At 38.4% G+C, this 20,824-nt stretch overlaps 1 long non-coding RNA gene across 2 annotated transcripts in view; it reads right to left on the reverse strand.

The window, feature by feature from the left end:
- Positions 1 to 16,944, reverse strand: part of LOC127128818 (uncharacterized) — a 40,886-nt gene extending 23,942 nt beyond the window's left edge. The window contains exons 1-3 of one of the 2 annotated variants that reach the window (XR_007806041.1): positions 16,450 to 16,928; positions 15,082 to 15,306; positions 14,695 to 14,989 (exon numbers count right to left, since the gene is read on the reverse strand). This is a non-coding gene — a long non-coding RNA (uncharacterized LOC127128818). Of the gene's footprint in view, positions 1 to 14,694; positions 15,307 to 16,449 lie in introns of those variants that run through there. The other variant, XR_007806042.1, reaches the window with a different exon arrangement.
- Between the last annotated feature and the right edge of the window lie 3,880 nt (positions 16,945 to 20,824).

Genomic DNA, 20,824 nt, shown 5'->3' on the forward strand with positions numbered 1-20,824 from the left:
ATTTATTTTAACTTTAATATTTTATTTAACATACTATTTACATTTTATTTATAATCTTTATTTTACGTTAGCGGTCATCCCATCCCAAATTTTTTTATCTGGCTCCGCCACTGGGTAAAACCTAACGGTGCCAACTGAAACCATCTAACCTGCATCATACATGACATAAGTTCCACCTGTAACTTTCAAAATGAAATCAAATAAGTCATCATAACTTACCACTCGCGAAAACTCACCATATGAGGACATGAGTTTAGGAACTCTTCCTTGCTATAGCAGATAGAATAGACTAGGCCGTTGCAAATTCTCCAAGGTCTTTTTCAACCACATTCGTTCACCTTAGGTAACCTATCAAAATAGATTACGAAAGTTTAATGCCAACAAGATAAGAAACAAACCCAATTCGGTCACTATCATGAGAAGAAGTGAGTGTATAAGAGATTACATGTGGTTTACTCACCTTAAAAAGGCACGATTCTGTAGCACACCAAATTAGAGATTCAGTATGTGTAGCACTGCAAACAATCAACCGCAAAATTCATTCAGTAAATCATAAACTAACGTGGTCCACTCTAACTAAGCTAAGAGCAACACGTGGAATCATTAATCAACTAACTGAGTTGGCAGTTATAACAAACTAACCACCCTAACATATTTGGGAATTTCCAACTAACTGGAATGTGAGATGAATGTGAGTGTGAATTTCAAAACCGAATAACTAAATATCTAAGAGTACTCACCAAGCCTCATTCACAGGGATCAATTTTTTGGATTCTCACGCTCCCCTGCAATTTTCTCTTCCCCCTTCTTTTACCCTCACCAAAAGCTCTTCCGAAGAGGTTCTTGGAGCTTCACATCGAAGCTTTATTTTCACTCGAGCTATACCCCACGCCATGCCATCTTTATGCTCCGATTTACTCGCAGTTGTTGGAAAGAAGAAGAAGAAGAAGAAGAAGAAGAAGAAGAAGAAGAAGAAGAAGAGAAAAGGAACCTTGGTAGACATACTTGACTCCCTTACACCGTCAGCATCGCAACCATCGTCGGAGAGGGTCGAAGGTAAGAATTCTCCTTCGCTTCATCTTGAATCAAACCTCTCTAGGTAGCTTTAGACCTTACAAATTGAAGTGATAACCAAATTGTATTTCTGTTTTCTTTTAGAAACTAGGTTTCATTTGGTGAGGTTTTAGATTTTGATTATTTTTAGGGTGGAATTGAGAGGTTTAGATTAGGGATTCAGGGAGAGTGTTTGAGGGCGAGTTGTTGATGGTATTTGAATTCATGTTCGAACCGCCACTGCCTCCGTTGCGACGGCGTTTCCCTCTGAAGAGTGTATGAATTGGGGAGAGGTAAGGAGTCAGTGGATGTTTGAATCTGAACAACATGAGCATCTTATTCCCATTTTGCTCTCACGCGTGATTAATGGCGGTATGGGCTAATTAATGGCCTCTTAATCCCAGGGTTTAGGAGTTAATGGCTATATTACTGATTGATTAACCCTAGGATTACATAGGCTAACTTCATTTCTAAGATTGTGGCCTTTCCGTTGAACATGGTCGGTGGTGGTCAGGTGGGCCTTGTTTAAGCATTAGGCCCAGTTTTTTTTGGTAGCAGCTATTTGGAGAATCGGGCCCATCAGGTGGGCCTTTACCTCATGTGAGTGCAGACTTTGGGGACTGATGTTCGCCCCCCCCCCCCCCCCCAAGCAGAATCATTGTGGACCGTTTTGGTTGCAAGAGGATTCATGGACCTAGGTCCCTAATATTTCATGAGAAATGACCATTTTACCCTTTAGGGGTTTATCTTACCATTTTGACCATACAAAGGCATGTTCCCTTAAAAATTTTGACTTAAAATTTTTAATCGAATTTTCATATGCATGACCCCATAGATTAGTTTGATTAATTATAACCATTAGATTAGGTTCAAACATAGTTTTCCAATCAAATCAAACCCATGATTCAAATTGATCAAAATTAATTTTGATCAATTAAATCCTTTAAACTTGTATAATCCCACAGTCTAATTGAGTGACCAAAAGACCCTTGGTCACTTAATAAGACTTTTTCTTCTAAGTTGTGGAGCTCGAAGCCTAAAATCAAGATTCTCAACCAGGCATCCTCAATCATACTAAGTAGTGGATAATACAAGCATATCAAAGGTGGCATCTTCAAGAGCTTGTCGAATTAAAGTTAGAATTGTGTGGCATGAGTCTTAAGTGATAGAGAAGGAGTGGGACTGGAGAATTCCTACCCCCATTCTGGATATCTTTAGGTATGGGATGAATGACCCAGGGCTTATTGTATTCACCTCTATTCATAGACTTTAGCACTATTCTAATCATACAATTGATAAGTCTCTTTCTCTCTCTCTTCACAAAGCAATGCAACAAGCAAGGACTACGTCAACGACTTATCAAGCATAATTCAAGTTGTAGGACACGAGCCTTAAGAAATAGAGAAAGAGTGGGACTGGAGAATTCCTACCCCCATTCTGGATATCTTTGGGTATGGGAAGAATGACCTAACGCTCATCGTATTCACCTCTATTCATAGACTTTAGTGCAACTCGAATCAAACGATTGATAAGGTCTTAACGAATACAAGAAACCACAACGGAGATTCTCCTTCACCAATTTGAAATTTAAGATGATAATTACATGTCACGAGCCTTAAGTAGTAAAGAAGGAATGGGACTGGAGAATTCCTACCCCCATTCTGGATATCTTTGGGTATGGGACGAATGACCCAACGCTCACCGTATTCACCTTTATTCATAGACTTTAGTGTGATTCTTATCAAATAACTATCAAGTCTATTACATCCTCTCATCCAATCATTATATCATCTCTTCTTGCCTCCTTAATCACCTTTTTTCAGCCCTAGTAGGTTGAACTACGAAAGCTCTGATTTCCTTATTGCACTATGAGGATACGGAGGCAGGAGAACCCAGTTTCTTTGTGAGCTGCCTTATTTATTAGTTCTTCATCCATTAAACCAATATCATCTTTTTGAGATCAAATATCACTTTTCCTTGGTTTCCATGTTCATCCTTTTGGGACGCTTACTGAATAGTCCTCCTTGTGAATCAAGAGTTGTTTGGCTTGTACCCATACATTTAATTCCTTTGTTTTTGGTTATTCCATTATAATGATACCATGCCTCGGGCCCCTAACTTATTGGTTTACCTTTGCTCTTCGGTTCAGAGTTTATTCTTTCATGGATCCAAGATACCTTTCTCTTTGATCTCGAATTGTCTGTTCCCTAGCAAGTGATATATCATATCCTTGTGCCAATCAATACTTCCTTGTGGGTTCCATATTCACCCTTTTAGGACGACCTAATCAATGTCTATCTTTGTATCAAGAGTTGTTTGGCTTATTGCCAGACAATTAATTCTCTTTGTTTCCAGTCATTCAATGACAGTGACACCATGCCTCGGGCCCCTCACTTGTCGGTCTGTCTGTTTACTCTTTGATTCTAAACCAATTTGCCTTTGTGGGTTCCCTTGTTACCATTCTGTTGGTACGAGTTATACCTTTCATCACTCTCAATATCTTTCTTTGTTTCCGTAGTTCCACGAACTGCAAATGCTCTGACTTTCTCATTGCACAGTGAGAATACGTAGGCACGAGAACGCGAATCCTTGGCGAGCATACTCCTAATTATTCCTCCTTCCGCCTTAGGGAACCATCCATATCTTTCATGATTCATTACTTACCTTCAATCATAAACCGTTCACTTCAGTGACATATTTCTTCTTTGAAATCAGATACACTTTCTTTGGATACCCATATATATCCTTTTAGGACGCCTAATGAAAAGTACGCCTTTGTACCTAGAGTTGTTTGGATTATCCCCAGACATTTAATTCCTTCTTTTTCAGCCCAATCATATAGTGATACCATGTCTTAGACCCCTCACTTGTGGTTCGTGCCACTTTCTCTCTATGGTACAAATTCCATTTCCCCTATGGATTCCAATACACCTTACCTTTGGTTTCAAACTATACCTTTACAGTCGCTTGTCACCAAATACTCTATTATGTGACTTTGGTCACTTCACTCCATTCATCTCCGTGATTCATTCATACTCTATTTTAATTCATTCCATGTGATATACCCTTGTCTTTAAGCCAAATACAGTAATCTCTTTGTGCTCCATCTTGTACCTATTTGTGAACCGAGAGATGTTTGTGCTATGAAACCAAACACTTAATTCATTCTTTTTTCGGTTGTTCCAATACAGTGTTGTAGGCTCTCACTTGTTGGTTCATACCAGTTTACTCATGGGTTCACGATTTCACCCCTTGTTGGAGTTCAAATCAGGTTATTCTTTGGTTCAGACCATACCTTTGATCACACTTCTTTTCATCTCCCACCACTAGTTCTTTGAACTACAGAGCTCTGAATTTCTCATTGAACTATGAGGATACGTAGGCACGAGGGCCCAAATCCTCACCGAGCATTTTATCTATTCTTTTCCTTTTCCCATTCTTTTGCGAGTAATCTTTAGATATCACACCTATTCGAGTGAGAACAATCAAAACGGTTCCCATGGAGTACCATGGATGTAAGGGGTACTAATACCTTCCCCTTGCATAATCGACTTCCTTACCAAGCATATCTCTTTCCCCTGGGTTTTATCGATGTTTTCCCTTTCCTTCAGGAATAAATAAAGTACGATGGCGACTCTGTTGTATGTTCGAGCGTGTGATATGTTCGGGTATATTTCTGCTAGCTTCAAGTATCTCCAAACTCATAGGGCTTCTACCTCTGCCAACCATGCTTCTGATGTCGTCACCTATGCTGTTGTGGTAACCACCTCTGCCGCTGATGTTGTGGCCACTATTGATACCCACATCGAGACTATGGTCCCAACTGTTGTAAATTAGCCTATGTTCATCTTTGTTTCCAACAGGCTCGTTGTTGCCTACCCGTGGGGGATGCCCCTGAATTTTGCTTCACAATTTGCTAATGGAGGTGCTTTCATCCCTCATCAATCTCTCGCCACTGCTACTGCTGCTGGGAATTATGTTTTCCCATGGGGTGTGCTTATGGTCCAATCTCCTCAGACAATTGATGCTGCCAACCCTGAGAACATTCAAGTCCAGGTTCCTACTGAAACTCCTAACGACGACACTGAATATCGAAGCCCGTGCCTCCATTTCCAGATTCCTTTTCAAGCAGCTCAGCTTGTGAACCTGAATCAATACCAAGCTGCTCAGTTTGTCTATCATGGGGCAACTTTTGTTCCTATGATATCTTACGCACCTGTCAACCCTACACGCTAGTATGTGCAGTCTGGGGCACCTCATGCCCCTAATGCTCAAATTGGAGGGAAATTCCCTCAAATGATGAATGTTTCTCCCCAGACAATGCCTCCTATTTTTTCTTACCTGCCGTGGATGTTGTTTGCTCCCAAATTTGTGTATGCTCAAGCATTTTCTCAAAATACCTCTTGACCAGTCAGTCAGGTCATCATTCCTAATGCTAGTCCGGCTAGGCCAGGGGACCACCAGTCGTTAGATGATAGAATAAAGGCTATCGAAGGTTTCTCAGCCTTCGGCATGGGCGCAAGAGATCTATGTTTGGTTCCGAATGTGGTGCTCCCTTAGAAGTTCAAAGTACCAGACTTGCCAAAGTACAAGGGATTAAGTTGTCCCCAGAGTCACCTTAGGATGTATTATAGAAAGATGGCATCGTATATTGAGAATGACGACTTGCTGATCCATTATTTCTAAGACAATCTTTCTGGGGCTTCCTTGGATTGGTACATGAGTTTGGAGCATACCAAAATCATATCGTGGAAAGACTTTTCTGAGGCATTATTGAAGCAATATAAGTATAATATGGATATGGCACCGACTAGGTTGCAGTTGCAAAATCAGTCGCAGAAGTCCAGTTAAACATTCAAAGAGTATGCTCAGAGGAGGTGTGAAATATCTTCTCGAGTCAAGACGGCTTTGTCTGACAACGAATTGATTGACATCTTTATGGGTACCCTACAGGGGTTATATTTTGAGAAAATTATTGGTAGCTCCTCATCCAACCTACATATATTGTGATTATCGACGAAAGAATTAAGAATGGGGTTAAATCAGGGAAATTGTAGGTTATGTTGCTCAGCCAGACGTGAATAAGAGACCACATGGGAACTTTACAAAGAAGAAGGAACGTGAGACAAGTGTTGTGTTGGAAAATGTCCACCCCCAGTATCAGGTTCATATGGCTCCCATGCAGTATTATCCTTATCTGTATTTTGTCGCCGCTTAGCAACCGCCTTTCCAGTATCAACCACATAATCCTAATCAACAACCAGCAATGGCTCAGTCTGCTCAGACTCAACAAAATACTCGTGATAATAGGGGTCAAGGTCAAAGCCAAAATAATAGGAATAACCATGGTAAACATCTTCATATTGATAAGACCCCTGCATCATATGCTGAATTCGTGCCATATCTGATCCATGTGGGGGCCATTATCCCAAAGGAAATTTCATCTTGCATTCCTCCTTATCATTCCAGATACAACCCTAATGCCTCATGCGCCTTCCACGTCGGGCATATAGGGCATGCAACTAAAGATTGTTGGCCTCTCAAAAATAAAATCCAAGAGTTGATTAACTAGAATGTTTTGTCCTTTTCAGAGGAGAAGCCTAATGTAAAGAAAAACCCTCTGCCAAATCATAGTGGGCCAGCAGTCAGCGTTGTAATTGAAGAAGAGACTGTGTAATTTGTCAAGAGGGTTGATGATGTGAAAACGCCGATGTCCATAATTTTGAAGCAGCTTGAACATCATAGGTTTCTAGATGGTATTCATGATGATTGTGTTGTGTGTGAATCTGATCTCGATTATTGTGACGTCTTGAAGGGGGATGTATGCAGAATTTGATGAATCAAGGGTTGGTACAGTTCTCCAGATCAAAGGTAGTTGAAGAGATTGATGTTATTGAATCGATAAACATAATGTACAGGAAAAAGAAGATTGAAGCTCTTACCAAGAGGATTCAGCCTATCCATATTCGTGTTCATGGTCCATTCCCATATCAAAACACCAAGGCGGTGCCTTGGAGGTATGAAACGACTGTGTATATGGATGGAAAAGAAATTTAATTCCCTGATACTTAAATTGTTAACATAATTAAAACAGAAGGAATGACTCGTAATGGTCGTGTATTCGCTCTAAAGTACACTTCTAGGGTGTCTCCATCACCTACAGTTGTCCCTCCTAAGAAGAAGGCCATTCCTACCCCTCCTTCCCATGCAGAGGCATTTGTACCCGCCACTCTGATCGTGACAATTGTTCCAGCTGTAACAAAGGTTATTCCCAATAAAGCTGCAGAACCTGAAACTTCCAAAGGCAATGGATTGATAAACAAAGATGAACAGGTTGAAAGTCACAAGAAAAGTATCTTTATTGAGGAAGTCCAGGAATTCCTCAAATTGATCAAGAAGAGTGACTACAAAATTGTTAATTAGTTAGGCCAGACTCCTTCCAAAATCTCCATATTGTCTTTACTCCTGAGTTTTGAGGCTCACCAAAAGGCATTATTGAACGTCTTGAATACTTCTCACATGATGCAGGATATCACGGTCGATCAATTTGACGATGTTGTTTCAAATATCACCACCAACAGGTATTTAAGATTTAATGAAGCAGGATTACCTCCTGAGGGAAATAGACACAATAAGGTGTTGCATATTTCAGTCATGTGTATAGACTCCCTATTGTCTCGAGTTCTTGTTGGTATTGGTTCCTCTCTTAATATGATGCCAAAAGCTACATTAAGCCAGCTACAATTTAAGGGACTCGAGATGAGGTCCAGTGCACTAATTGTTAGAGCTTTTGATGGCTCTAGAAGGCAGGTTATTGGCGAGGTGGATTTACCAATTTGTGTAGGACCTCATCAATTCACTATCACCTTTCAAGTCATGGACATCAATCCGTCCTACAATTGTTTGTTGGGTGGACCTTAGATTCACGTTGTTGGGGCAGTCACTTCTACGATGCACCAAAGGTTGAAATTCCTGATCGATGACAAGCTGGTTATAGTTTGTGGTGAAGAGGACCTATTGGTTAGTGAGATTTCTTCATTCAGATATGTCAAAACAGATGAAGGGGTCGTTGAAATTCCACTCCACTTTTTAGAATTTAAAGATGTCAGCTCAGGTACTTCTAATCATGATCAGTCATCTGCAACAATCCTATCTTCAGTCAAAAGCGCCAAGCAAACTCTAGAGAAAGGTATGTTAGCTAGTTGGGGGCAAGTTGTCAATGTGACAGAGAAGCATGACAGATTCGGTATTGGCTATCCTCCATCAGCTTGCAAAGCAAGTTCGAGGAAGCAGAAGTTCAATCATATCAAGTTCAGCAATGCAGGTTTCCAAGGCGATCACACTGTGGCAGTCATTGGAGAATCCAGTGGCAACAAACAGAAGATTCCTAGTTTGGTACACAGATGTCCTCTGAGATTCAAGATCACCAACTGGACGACTTCCGTGATTCCTATAGTATATTCTTAGAAAATGTAATGCATTTTCTTTTCTTAATCCCTTGTCTTTGCCCGAGATAAGAAGATAGCTTGTAAGAGCCTCCTTATTTAAAAGTATTATGTGATTAAATAAAGAAAGTACCATTTTGTATTCAAATTTTTATTCCCTTTCTTTCAGTTATTTTTACTTTTTCACAAAAAATGAAATGGAAAAAGTTTCTTTCTTTTTCCACTTTATTAAAAAGCATACTAAAAATAAGCTCATAACATGCATAACAAATAAAACCATTGATAACAACATGGAAAAAATCAGTTGTAAGTCTGGATTTCCAATTAACCAAGCTGAAGATGGCAGTGAAGAAGATTGTGAATTTCCAACTGAACTAGCAAGGCTCCTTAAGCACGGAAAAAAAGAGATTCACCCATACAAAGAACAAGTGGATTTTATTAACTTGGGTTCCAAAATTGATAAAAAAGAAGTAAAGATTGGGGAATCTCTTGCCGATAATGTACACTCCGAGTTAGTTAAGTTACTACATGAATATGTTGACATTATTGCTTGGCCGTATCAAGATATGCCAGGGTTGGACACCAACATTGTTGAGCATCACTTACCACTCAAGCCTGAATATCCTCCAGTCAAGCAGAAACTCAGAAGGACCAGACCCGACATGGCACTCAAGATCAGAGAAGAGGTTAAAAAGTTATTTCATGTTGGCTATTTAGCTATTTTTGAATATACGCAGTGGGTTACTAGTATTGTTCCAGTTCTAAGGAAAGACGACAAAGTCAGAATGTGTGTAGATTACCAAGACCTCAATAAAGCGAGTCTAAAGGATAATTTCCCCCTGCCTCATATTGATGTTTTGGTTGATAATACAACTCAGTTTTCCGTCTTTTCCTTCATGGATGTTTCTCAGGGTATAATCAGATAAAAATGTCGACTGATGATATGTAGAAGATAACTTTCGTCACGCCTTGGGGAATATACTACTACAAAGTAATGTCGTTCGACTTGAAGAATGCAGGGGCAACATATCAACGTGCCATGGTAACCCTCTTTCACGATATGATTCATGAAGAGATTCAGGTTTATGTGGACGACATGATTGCCAAATCCAGAGCTGAAGATGATGACTTGGAACATCTGAGGAAGTTGTTTGCCAGACTCTGGAAGTTCAAGTTGCGTTTGAATCCGACAAAGTGCACTTTTGGGGTCCGATCTGGTAAATTATTGGGTTTCATAGTCAGTCAGAAAGGTATTGAGGTTGATCCCGACAAAGTTCGTGCCATCCAAGATATGCCACCTCCCCGAACAGAAAAAGAAGTCTGAGGTCCCTTGGTCGACTCGATTATACTTCCATATTCATATCATATTTAACAGGTACCTGCGAGCCGATCTTAAAATTGTTGAGGAAGAATCAATCGATTGAATGGAATAATGATTGTCAAGTGGCATTTGAAAAAATAAAAAAATATTTGCAAGAACCACCAATCCTCATACCACCGGTTCCTAGCAAGCCTCTTATTATGTACCTCACGATACTCAATGAATCTATGGGCTACATTTTGGATCAGCATGATGACACATGCAAGAAAGAGCATGCAATATACTATCTCTTATTATGTACCTATTATTATGTTCCTGGAAGGCCTCTTATTATGTACATCACGGTACTCGATGAATCTATGGGCTACATTTTGGGTCAGCATGATGACACAAGCAAGAAAAAGCATGCAATATACTATCTCAGTAAGAAGTTCACTGAATGTTAGACCAGATACTCACTTTTAGAGAAGACTTATTATGCTTTGGCTTGGGTTGCTTGACGCCTGAGACAATACATGGTTTTCCATACCATTTATTGATATCTAAAATGGATCTGATAAAGTACATATTTGAAAAGCCTGTTGTCACTTGTAGAATTGATCGGTGGCAAATGTTGTTAACCGAATATGATATCCAGTATGTGACTCAGAAAGTGATAAAGGGGAGTATTCTGTCTGACTACCTTGCTCATTTACCTGTGGAAGGTTATCAACCGTTGAGGTTTGACTTTCCAGATGAAGACATTATGTTTATCAGAGACTTTACTATTCCAGGCCCTAAGGAAGGCCCCAAACCAGAATAGTGATGGACACTCATGTTCGACGATGCTTCCAATGCTCATGGTCATGGAATAGGCGTAATTATTACTTCTCCAACTGGCTTCCACCTTCCGTTTATTGCTAGATTATGCTTTGACTGCACCATCAATATGGTAGAATATGAGGCATGTATTTATGGTATTGAGGCATCCATTGACTTGAGGATAAAGATTCTTGAGGTATATGGAGATTCAGCTCTGGTAATCAGTCAGGTAAAAGGTGATTGGAAAACTCGGGATAGAAAGTTGATACCTTATAAAGAGCATATCAGAAAACGGATTCCCTACTTTGAATAAAACTTTTTTCATCATATTCCTAGGGAAGAAAATCAACTAGCGGGCGCTCTAGCTACGTTGGCATCCATGTTTAAAGTCAAATGGAAGAATGAAGCACCAGCTATCCATATTGACCAGTTGGGTGAACCAACACATTATCTAGTAATCGAGGCATATCCTGATGATAAGCCCTGGTTCTATGACATAAAGACATTTCTAGAGAAAGAACAATATCTCGAGGGTATATCCATTAATGATAATAAAGCTTTGAGAAGACTTTCTTCCAAGTTTTTCTTAAATGGTGATGTGTTATACAAAATGAATTATGATCTCGTACTGCTTAGGTGCGTGAATATACACGAAGCTAGCACGATCATAAAGTCCATACATGAAGGTTGTGTGGGTGTACATGCGAAAGGTCCTGCTATGGCCAAGAAGATCCTTCGGGTTGGGTATTACTAGACAACAATTGAGGTTGACTGTTACAACTTTGTTAAAAGATGCCACAAGTGTCAAATATACGGTAACATGATCTATGTGCCACCAACTCTATTAAACGTCTTGACGTCTCCGTGGCCCTTTTTCATGTGGGATATTGATATGATTGGGATGATAGAGCCAAAAGCTTCCAATGGTCATCACTTCATCCTAGTTGTTATTGATTACTTTACAAAGTGGGTTGACGCTACTTCATATGCCAATGTCACTCGATAAGTGGTTACTCGGTTTATTAAGAAAGAGACAATTTGTCACTACAGAATTCCTAGCAAGATCATCACTGACAATGCCAGTAATCTCAATAATAAGATGATGAAGGATCTGTGCAAAGAATTTAAGATCGACCACCACAACTCTTCACCATATCGACCCAAGATGAATGGTTCCGTAGAAGCAACTAATAAAAACATCAAAAGAGTCGTCCAGAAAATAGTCAAAACATATAAGGATTGGCATGAGATGCTAACTTTTGCTCTGCATGGTTTCAGGCCCTCTGTTCATATATCCACTGGGACAACTTCATACTCATTAGTGTATGGGATGGAAGCTGTTTTACCAATTGAAGTTGAGATTCCTTAAATTCGGGTTATCATGGAGGTTGACCTTGATGAAGATGAATGGGTTCAATCTCTATATGATTAGTTGAATCTGATTGAAGAGAAGTGTTTGACGTCTGTGTGATATGGGTAGTTATACCAAAGACGCCTCAAACAAGCTTTTGAACATAAAGTTCTTCCTCGTGAGTACCGCACAGGAGAACTCATGCTCAAAATGTATTCTGCTATTCACTCTGATCCTCAAGGAAAATGGACTCCCAACTACGAATGACCTTTTGCCATTAAGAAGGCCTTCTCAGGTGGAACCCTAATCCTCACAACAATGGATGGGGAAGATTTGACGTCACTAGTGAATGCTGACATAGTCAAAAAAATATTATGCCTAAAAAGAAATGATAATAAAAGCCCGCTAGATTGACCATCACAAGATCAATCTGGGCAAATATGGTTTTCCCGATGAACCAAAAAATGAATTGTCCATGCAAAAGTTAGGGATTAAATAAAAAATATATACAACTCTAAGTTGAAAACCCGAAAGGGCGAGTTAGGAAAAAATGAGCATCTTGGTCGACGAAAAAAATAGAAAATGTTCAGGAAAAAGTTAGGGATAAAGGCATTTGATCCTTGAGCCTACTTTGCTACAAGCTAGATCTTAGACGGCCAAAAACTTGAAAACCCGAAAGGGCGAGTTAGGCAAAAATGAGAATCCTGGTGGGCGAAAAAATAGAAAATGTACAGGCAAAAGTTAGGGATAAAGGCATTTGACTATGTTCCTTGAGCTTACTTCGCTACAACCTAGATCTCAAACGGCCAAAAATTTATCTAATCATCATCAATCGAAATAAAGTATTGAGATTTAGATCTTACAATGGATGACAACCTATGTTGTAATTGATGGAAAAATATAAAAATATTTCCCATTGCCATTTCTATTATTTTCCAATTTTTGCAATATCCTTGTTAAGGATTTTTGCATCCTTGTACGCATCATATGTACAAATTTTGTTTACAATCAATAAAATTCAGTTTCTTTTATCAATCATTTTTCTTTTCTCCTACATTTTGTTTGTGAAATAACTAATTTATTTTAATCACATAATGCTTTAAAACTTGGGGAATAATAAAATCTACATTAAAATAAAACCTTATGCATTGCTATATAACCTTCTGAAGAATCTTAAAAAGATGATCGTTAGTTTGAAAGTTTTGCTTGAAAATCTGCAATTGTCTTGATGACTTCCTGATTAAACCATATATTTTTGTGCTCTCCAACAAGACCATATGGATCCCCATCAGCAGTGTTAACACACCATGTTCTCATAATAATAGTTTCTTTGGTATAATTGGTGATGAGTCAAAGTTTCCTCCATGTCAAAAACCATACCCTATGAATGCCATTCATTTGACCATATGAAACAATCATGCATCATGAAAATAAAGCATACATCATACAAGATGCATCTCATGTTCTTAATTTGTAGTTTCCCCATAGAATATCTTAATATATGTACCTCAACAGATGGAATTATAAGAGTCAAACTGTTATTCCATATCCCATATGACCATTCTCGACGGGCAAATTTTCAGATACGTTAGTATTTAATCCTTTTCTAACTTGAAAATCTAAAAAGCTTTCGCAATTCTCGTATTCAGGTTCAAGAAGATTAATAAGGGGCAGCTGTAGTAACCCAAAATTTGCCCTCCCCTTTTTCACCTTTTCATCTAACCCTTAACTTGAGAATCATTTGCATACCCTCATGCTTCATTCATATGCATCAATCATTCATTCATACCTAGTGGCTGATCATTATGGATTCAAAGTTCTTGGCTTGCAAAGCTAGGGTTTTTGGTATGGAAGAAACCTTAGAGGTTTGGCTTGGATATTCAACTAATCATAGGGGATGTGAAACCCTAATGGCTTGATCTTTGGGACTTGAATTCAACAAAGTTCCATCATGGTGTTTCTCAAGGGCCTCAAAGCCTAATCTCATGTTGTTTTGGTTGAAAGGCTTCATGGATGTTCTTTAGGTCTTATCTGGACTCCTAAACCCTAGTTGGGGGTTCATATGTTGAAGACTTGATTAGGAAGCATCATAGTCCATCCAAAGGCTTTGATTGAAAGAGATGTTATTGAAACCCTAGTCAAGAGGCCTTGGTTATAGTATGCCTTGTTGGCTTGACCTTTAGCCTTAGGGTTTGTTCAAACCATAATTCATTAAAGGATGGTTTATGATCATTATGGTATGTATCATCAACCATCAAGTTTCTTCTTACTTATGGAAATCATTCCAAACAAGCTGATGATTTGACCTACCCAATTGGGGGTTCATCTCATCCAAAGCCTTGTACAAGATTTCATCCATGTCATGTGCATCCAAGTCCATTAATCCAAGCCTTTGCTACATTGCTTCATACCCACGGTATTCTTAGTCCATTTATTTCATTGGTTCCATTATGCTTCATGGTCACATTGATAAGTCTCTTGGTGCATTCATTGGTCCATAATGCATTGGTTATTATTGTCTAGTCTATTTTCCTTGATTCATAGTCCATTGGTTTTTGTCCATTGTGTCATCATATAGTCATGATCCTTTGATTTGAGTGTTTTAATGTTCATTCTTAATCCATGAATTCATTCAAAAGTTTCATGGTAAGTTATGGCCTAAGCATAAACATGGAAAGCAAAGTTTCATTTTGAAATAAGTCATGTTTCCATTCCATCATAAAGAACATTTTATTCAAATCAATGTCCATTCATTCATACAATTGGCATTTACGTCATTTACAAAAGAAAACACAAAAAGTACAAGTTTTTTGAAAGTTGACTTTTGATTAACTGTTGACTTTTTGGTCAACCAGTTGACCAAAGTCAACTAACATGTTTTTGATCCACTAAAACTCATTATATATTTATCATCCTTGCATTCCATGATATTCCATGTTCATTGACTTCATGAATAAGAAACCTTTTTTTTGTGAAATTTGCCATGCCTTGAAGATTGCTTTGCAACCATGTCCATACCTATAAAACCATACCAAGTTCATCATGTCATTTAAGCCAATAAGCAATACATTCATGATTCACAAAATTGCAAATGACATAAGGATGCATACCATGTAACAATGCAAGCTTAGCAACCAAAACCACAAGACCTTAACTTTCCACCACCACTAAGCCATGATACTTTAAGCAATATACAGCCAAACCAATTCCTATTATTCTACACATACCTGACCTGCATCAGGACCTGAACATTCCATACATTGCTGCATTCAACACATCCTGATGCTACAGAAGCACAACCCTACATCATGGTCATCATTTCCCAACCAACAAGCCTATAACAGTCAACATGCAGTGATCAGTCAGCAGGTCAGTGTATTCCCAAATCGAGCTAAGCATCAAACAAACATCAATTCCACAGGTTACAACTTAACATTAAGATTCCCTCAAAACTGCAACAGGGAATAATAGAACAAGCAGACCAATCCATTAACAGAGCAATGCAATAAGAATTCAGTTTATTGGTGCGTTAGCAACCCATTGACAAGTATCAGTTGGCTTTAATGGACTCATGTAGTAATCATTAAAGTTTTATGACATTAAATTCATTTCACAGCCCAAACAACCCAGTTTTTATTCATTCATTAATTATGCATTTTCCAAGTTTTGGTGCTAGCTGAATTCCTTTCATCTCAGTTAACTAACATTACCATAACCTTTCAAGCCATTACAATTAGCGCAAAATAAACATATCATAACAAGCATAGCATGGACAATCCAAGTGCAAGCAAACTCAACACCAGATCACATGTCAACAAATGATCTCAATGATCAAAACTCATGACAGTACACACCTCCTTAACATGACTCAAACTCCATAATAGTTAGCTAACACAAAGAAGCATGGCATAATATTTCAAGCATCCAATTAAATCTACATAACAATTCCAATAGGATTCCCAAGTCCCTTAACAGTTAGCCAGTTTTTCCATTTAATCCATTCCAAGTCATTTCAAATCATAGACTAGTTGCTGCCAATTCTAACTGAAACTAACCTAAACTAATTCAACTAACAACTAACATCACAACAGAATTCAACTAAATTACACTAACACACTAACCATAAATAACAAACATGCCCTAATTCTTAATAAGCTGACCTAACCTGCCCCATTATGTTATAAGCAAATCCCCTATAAGAGTTTATCATTGCCAATCATTGGAGGAGGACACATCACAATCACAAATCTCAGAATTTTCGCTCTCACTCTATTTTTGATCAATCCCAATTCTCTCTCTCTCTCTCTCACTCAAAGCTCTAATCTAAACTCTATTGAAGCTTTACATTGAAGCTTCAAGAAGAGCAAGCTCAACTTTGCATCATTCTCAGCTCAATCGTATCATATAAGTTCAGAAGAGGAAGAATTGATTCGAATAAGAAGTGAAAGCAGAAGAAGAAGAAGCATACAAGGTCATACCTGTTAATCAAGTGATTTTTTGTTGCTTACTTCATCTTCTCCGAGTCAATGCTTCGCTAGAGCAACCCCTGGCTTCGGAGGTAGGTCCATCCTCACCATTTTGTAGCATTGTTGTTATCATTTTGTAGCTTACCTCAGGGCGCCTCAAAGCCCTAACAGTTAGGGCTCTGGATCCTAAACCTCACCATGTAATTCGTATTTGAACCCCTGGGGTTCTTTAGCTCTTTAATCCGATTTGTGATGATGGGTCCAGTTTTGTTTGAAATTGAATACATATTCGAATTGGGGAGGTAAAGATGATTCCAATTGAGTGTCTGGTTTGTATTTCTGGTGGCCACCACCGCCGAAAGTGATTTTCGATGTGGTGGCCCGCGGTGGTCCGTGACGGGCATTCGATCGGAGACGATGAGATGAGGGAGCGTTTCAGAATTCCATTCAGAATCAATTTTGGGAGCGCGGTTTGAAGTTTTTTATTTTAGGAAATAACAAGGTGTTTCTATTGGGCAAACGACGTCTTTGGCCCAATCGTCTTTCAGCCAGCATCCTCCCCAGCTGATCCATGCACCCCCCTTTGCTACAATACCTTGGACCATTTTTGTTTGCAGGAGAAGTTCTTGGGCCTAAGGCCCATTCGATGATCACACATGTCAGTTTCAGTTCTGCACCCCCTTAGTTCTTTAGTTTAATTACATTTTAATTCTAATTTTTAGATCTAATTAGGATTATTTTTATTAATCATGTTTACTTAGGTTACTCAAAAAATTTAGGATTTAATTAGATTCTTAGGATTTAATTAGAATTTAGGACTAATGAGATTAGAATTTTAATTAGACTAAAATTAGGATTAATTAGTTTTTTAATTGATTTTAGAATTTAGTCATAATTTCTAAACAATTATGTTAAAATAGGTTTCAGAACTTGATCAAATTTTAGGTTCTAGTTAGAATTTTATAAGAATTTAAATTTTGTTCCTAATTGATATTTAATGTAATTTGACCTTTTTACTCTTAAGGGTTATTTTGTTATTTTAGCCATAGAAATGCATGTTCCTTTAGGATTAGAATTGACTTAGAATAATTAGGAATGATGAGATGGAGTTTCTCATACCCTTATCTAGAGTGACTTTGCGTACAGGGTGTAAGCCCTAGATATTCAAAGCATCTGCCCTTATTCATTGACTTTAGTGTGATTCATATCAAATAACTGTCAAGCACTATTCATATTCCATTATCAATCAATCACTTCTTTTGCCACAATCATCTTGCTGCCAACCTTAGTGGGCTGAACTACGAAAGCTCTGACTTTCTCATTGCACGGTGAGAATACATAGGCACGAGAATTCAGATTCTCCGCGAGCTAGCTTATTTATTTCTACCATATTCATTGATCCTATCTTATTCATTTTTCCATTCAATTAATACCATCTTTTTTAGATCAAATACATTTTTCCTTGGATTCCATAATCAATGCCTTCCTTTGAACCAAGTGATGTTTTCCCTGATGCCAAACACTTAATTCTCTTTGTTTCTGGTTATGACAATAGTGGGTATGCCTAATTTCCACCACATCTTAGTTTGTACCTCTTTTAATCTTAGATTCAGAGTTTATTTCCTCCATAGATCCAACGTACCATTCTTCTTTGGTTTAGAATTGTTTGTTCCTCAGCAAGTGATATATTGTTCCTTGTATCCAAACAACATCTTCTTGTGGGTCCCATACCCATCCTTTTAGGATGTTTGTCCATCTTATGAACCAAGAGATGTTTGCCTTGATGCCAAATACCTATTTCATTCTTTTCGGTAAGACAATACAATGGGTATGCCTATGTCCCTTCACATCTTAATTTGTACCTCTTTACTCTTAGGTTCAAAGCCAGTTTGCCTTTATGGGTTCCCATGTTACCATTTTGTTGGTACAAGTTATATTATTCATCACTTCAATCATACCCTTGAAGTCATTTGTCTTGTTAGTCCTAGTTGCGTAGGCAAACACTTCATTATCTTTCCTTTGTTTTCGTGGTTCCACAAACTACGAATGTTCTGACTTTCTCATTGCACAATGAGAATACGTAGGCACGAGGATGCGAATCCCTGGCGAGCATAATCCTAATTATTCCTTTTACCTTAGGGCACCATTCATATCTTTCATGATCCATGATTTACCTTTAATCATAAACCGCTCACCCCAGTGACATACTATTTCTTTGAAACCAGATACAGTTTTCTTTGGAATCCCATAAATACCCTTTTAGGACATTTGTCCATCTTGTGAACCAAGAGATGTTTTCCTTGATGCCAAACACCTATTTCATTCTTTTTGGTAAGACAATATAGTTGGTATGCCTCTGTACCTCCACATCTTAGTCGTGCCACCTTTACTCTTGGGCTGCAAATACCATTTCTCCTATGGATTCTAGTATACCATTACCTTTGATTTCAAACCATACTCTTTAGTCACTTTTACCAAACCCTTCGTTTCTGTGACTTTGGTTACTTTTCCCTCATCATTACATTCATCTCCATGATGCATTCATATTCTACCTTCATTCACTTCATGTGATACACTGTTATGTTTGACCCATATACACTATCTCTTTGAGATCTGTCCAATGTCAGCTTGTGAACCAGATATGTTTGCCTTAATGCCAAACACTTAATTCATTCTTTTCGGTATGACAATGTAGTGGGTATTCCTCTATCCATCCACGTCTTAGTCTATACTAGTTTTACTCTTGGGTTCAGTTTTCATCTCTTGTTGGAGTTCAAATCATTATCCTTTGGTTCAGACCATACCTTGATCACAACTTCTTTTCACCTCCTACCACTAGTTCCATGAACTACAGAGCTTTGAGTTCCTTATTGCACTATAAGGATACGTAGGCATGATGGCCCTAATCCTAAATGAGCATTCTATATATTCTTTTCTTTCCCTTATTCCTTTGTAAGTAATCTTTAGATATAACACTCATTCAAGGAAGAATGATCAAAATGGTTCCCATGGAGTACCATGAATGTTAGGGATGCTAATATCTTCCCATTGCATAACCGACTTCATTGCCCAATTATTCTCTTTCCCCTGGGTTTTATCGATGTTTTCCCTTTCCTTCGGGAATAAATAAAGTTCGATGGTGACTCTGTTGTATGTTCGAGCGTGTGATATGTTCGAGTATATTTCTGCTAGCTTCAGTACATACTTTGTGAAAAAGGTCTTCTTTGGAGGAGCCTTAATCCGATCAACTATGGATGGTGAAGATCTCTCGTCCTGGTTAATGCAGACGTAGTTAAGAAATACTTCGCCTAATAGACTCGCTAAGTCGAGGACCCTGAGATGTGACTTAGGCAAAAATGGGAATCCCAATGGACCACAAAAAGAAAGGTCCATGCAAAAATTAGGGATAAAATCAAAAGAAGTAAATAACCCGCTAAGTTTATCACCCCAATGGGCAACTTAGGCAAAAACGGGTATCCCGGTAGACCAAAAACCCGAAAGGGAAGTCTAGGCAAATCTTAGGGATTCGAAAGATAAGAGACCGTGATCTATAAAGGACCTGTACATTCGTCGCTACAACCATGGAAGCCCCGAATGGGAAGAATTGATCCAATCACCTTCATCAAAGGCAAATGATCTCCAATGACAGATGGACTATAGCAGAGGGGGAACTCAATGGATATTCGAGTCATTGCCATTGTATTTTCCATTTTTTCCCCGCAATTACCTCTTTAAGGAATTGCTTCCTTTTGTAAATCACCCATTTACTGGTTCTTCATCAATAAAAGTACTTTCATCAAATGTGCTCAATAATTTTTACTTTTTCTGCTTCATTGCAAAAATGTGAATTTATTTTTAATAAACAACGCTTTGAATTTTCTAACACGGTCAAATACATGATTAGAGGTCTTCCTTCAACTGGTGGCATCAGAATTGGAGGTTCTTGGAGATACTTCTTGATTTTGTCAAAAGCTTCTTGACATTCATCATTCCATATTATCTCTTGATTTTTCCTCAGTAATTTGAAGATGGGTTTGCAAGTAGCAGTCAAATGGGAGATAAATCGGGTAATGTAATTCAAGCGTCCCAAGACACCTCTGACTTCTTTATCTGTACGGGGAACTGGCATTTCTTGAATAGCTCTCACCTTAGCCGGGTCAACCTCAATTCCTTTACCACTGACAATAAAGCCCAAGAGTTTACCGGATCTTACTCCAAAGGTGCATTTGTTCGGGTTCAATCTCAACTTGTATTTCTTCAACCTCTCAAACAGTTTGTATAAATGATCGAGATGTTCTTCTTCAGTATGAGATCTGGCTATCATGTCATCCACATATACCTTTATTTCATGATGGATCATATCATGGAACAAAACCACCATAGCACG

The sequence above is a fragment of the Lathyrus oleraceus genome, chromosome 3, assembly GCF_024323335.1.
Source record: "Lathyrus oleraceus cultivar Zhongwan6 chromosome 3, CAAS_Psat_ZW6_1.0, whole genome shotgun sequence".
Taxonomy (NCBI): Eukaryota; Viridiplantae; Streptophyta; class Magnoliopsida; order Fabales; family Fabaceae; genus Lathyrus; species Lathyrus oleraceus.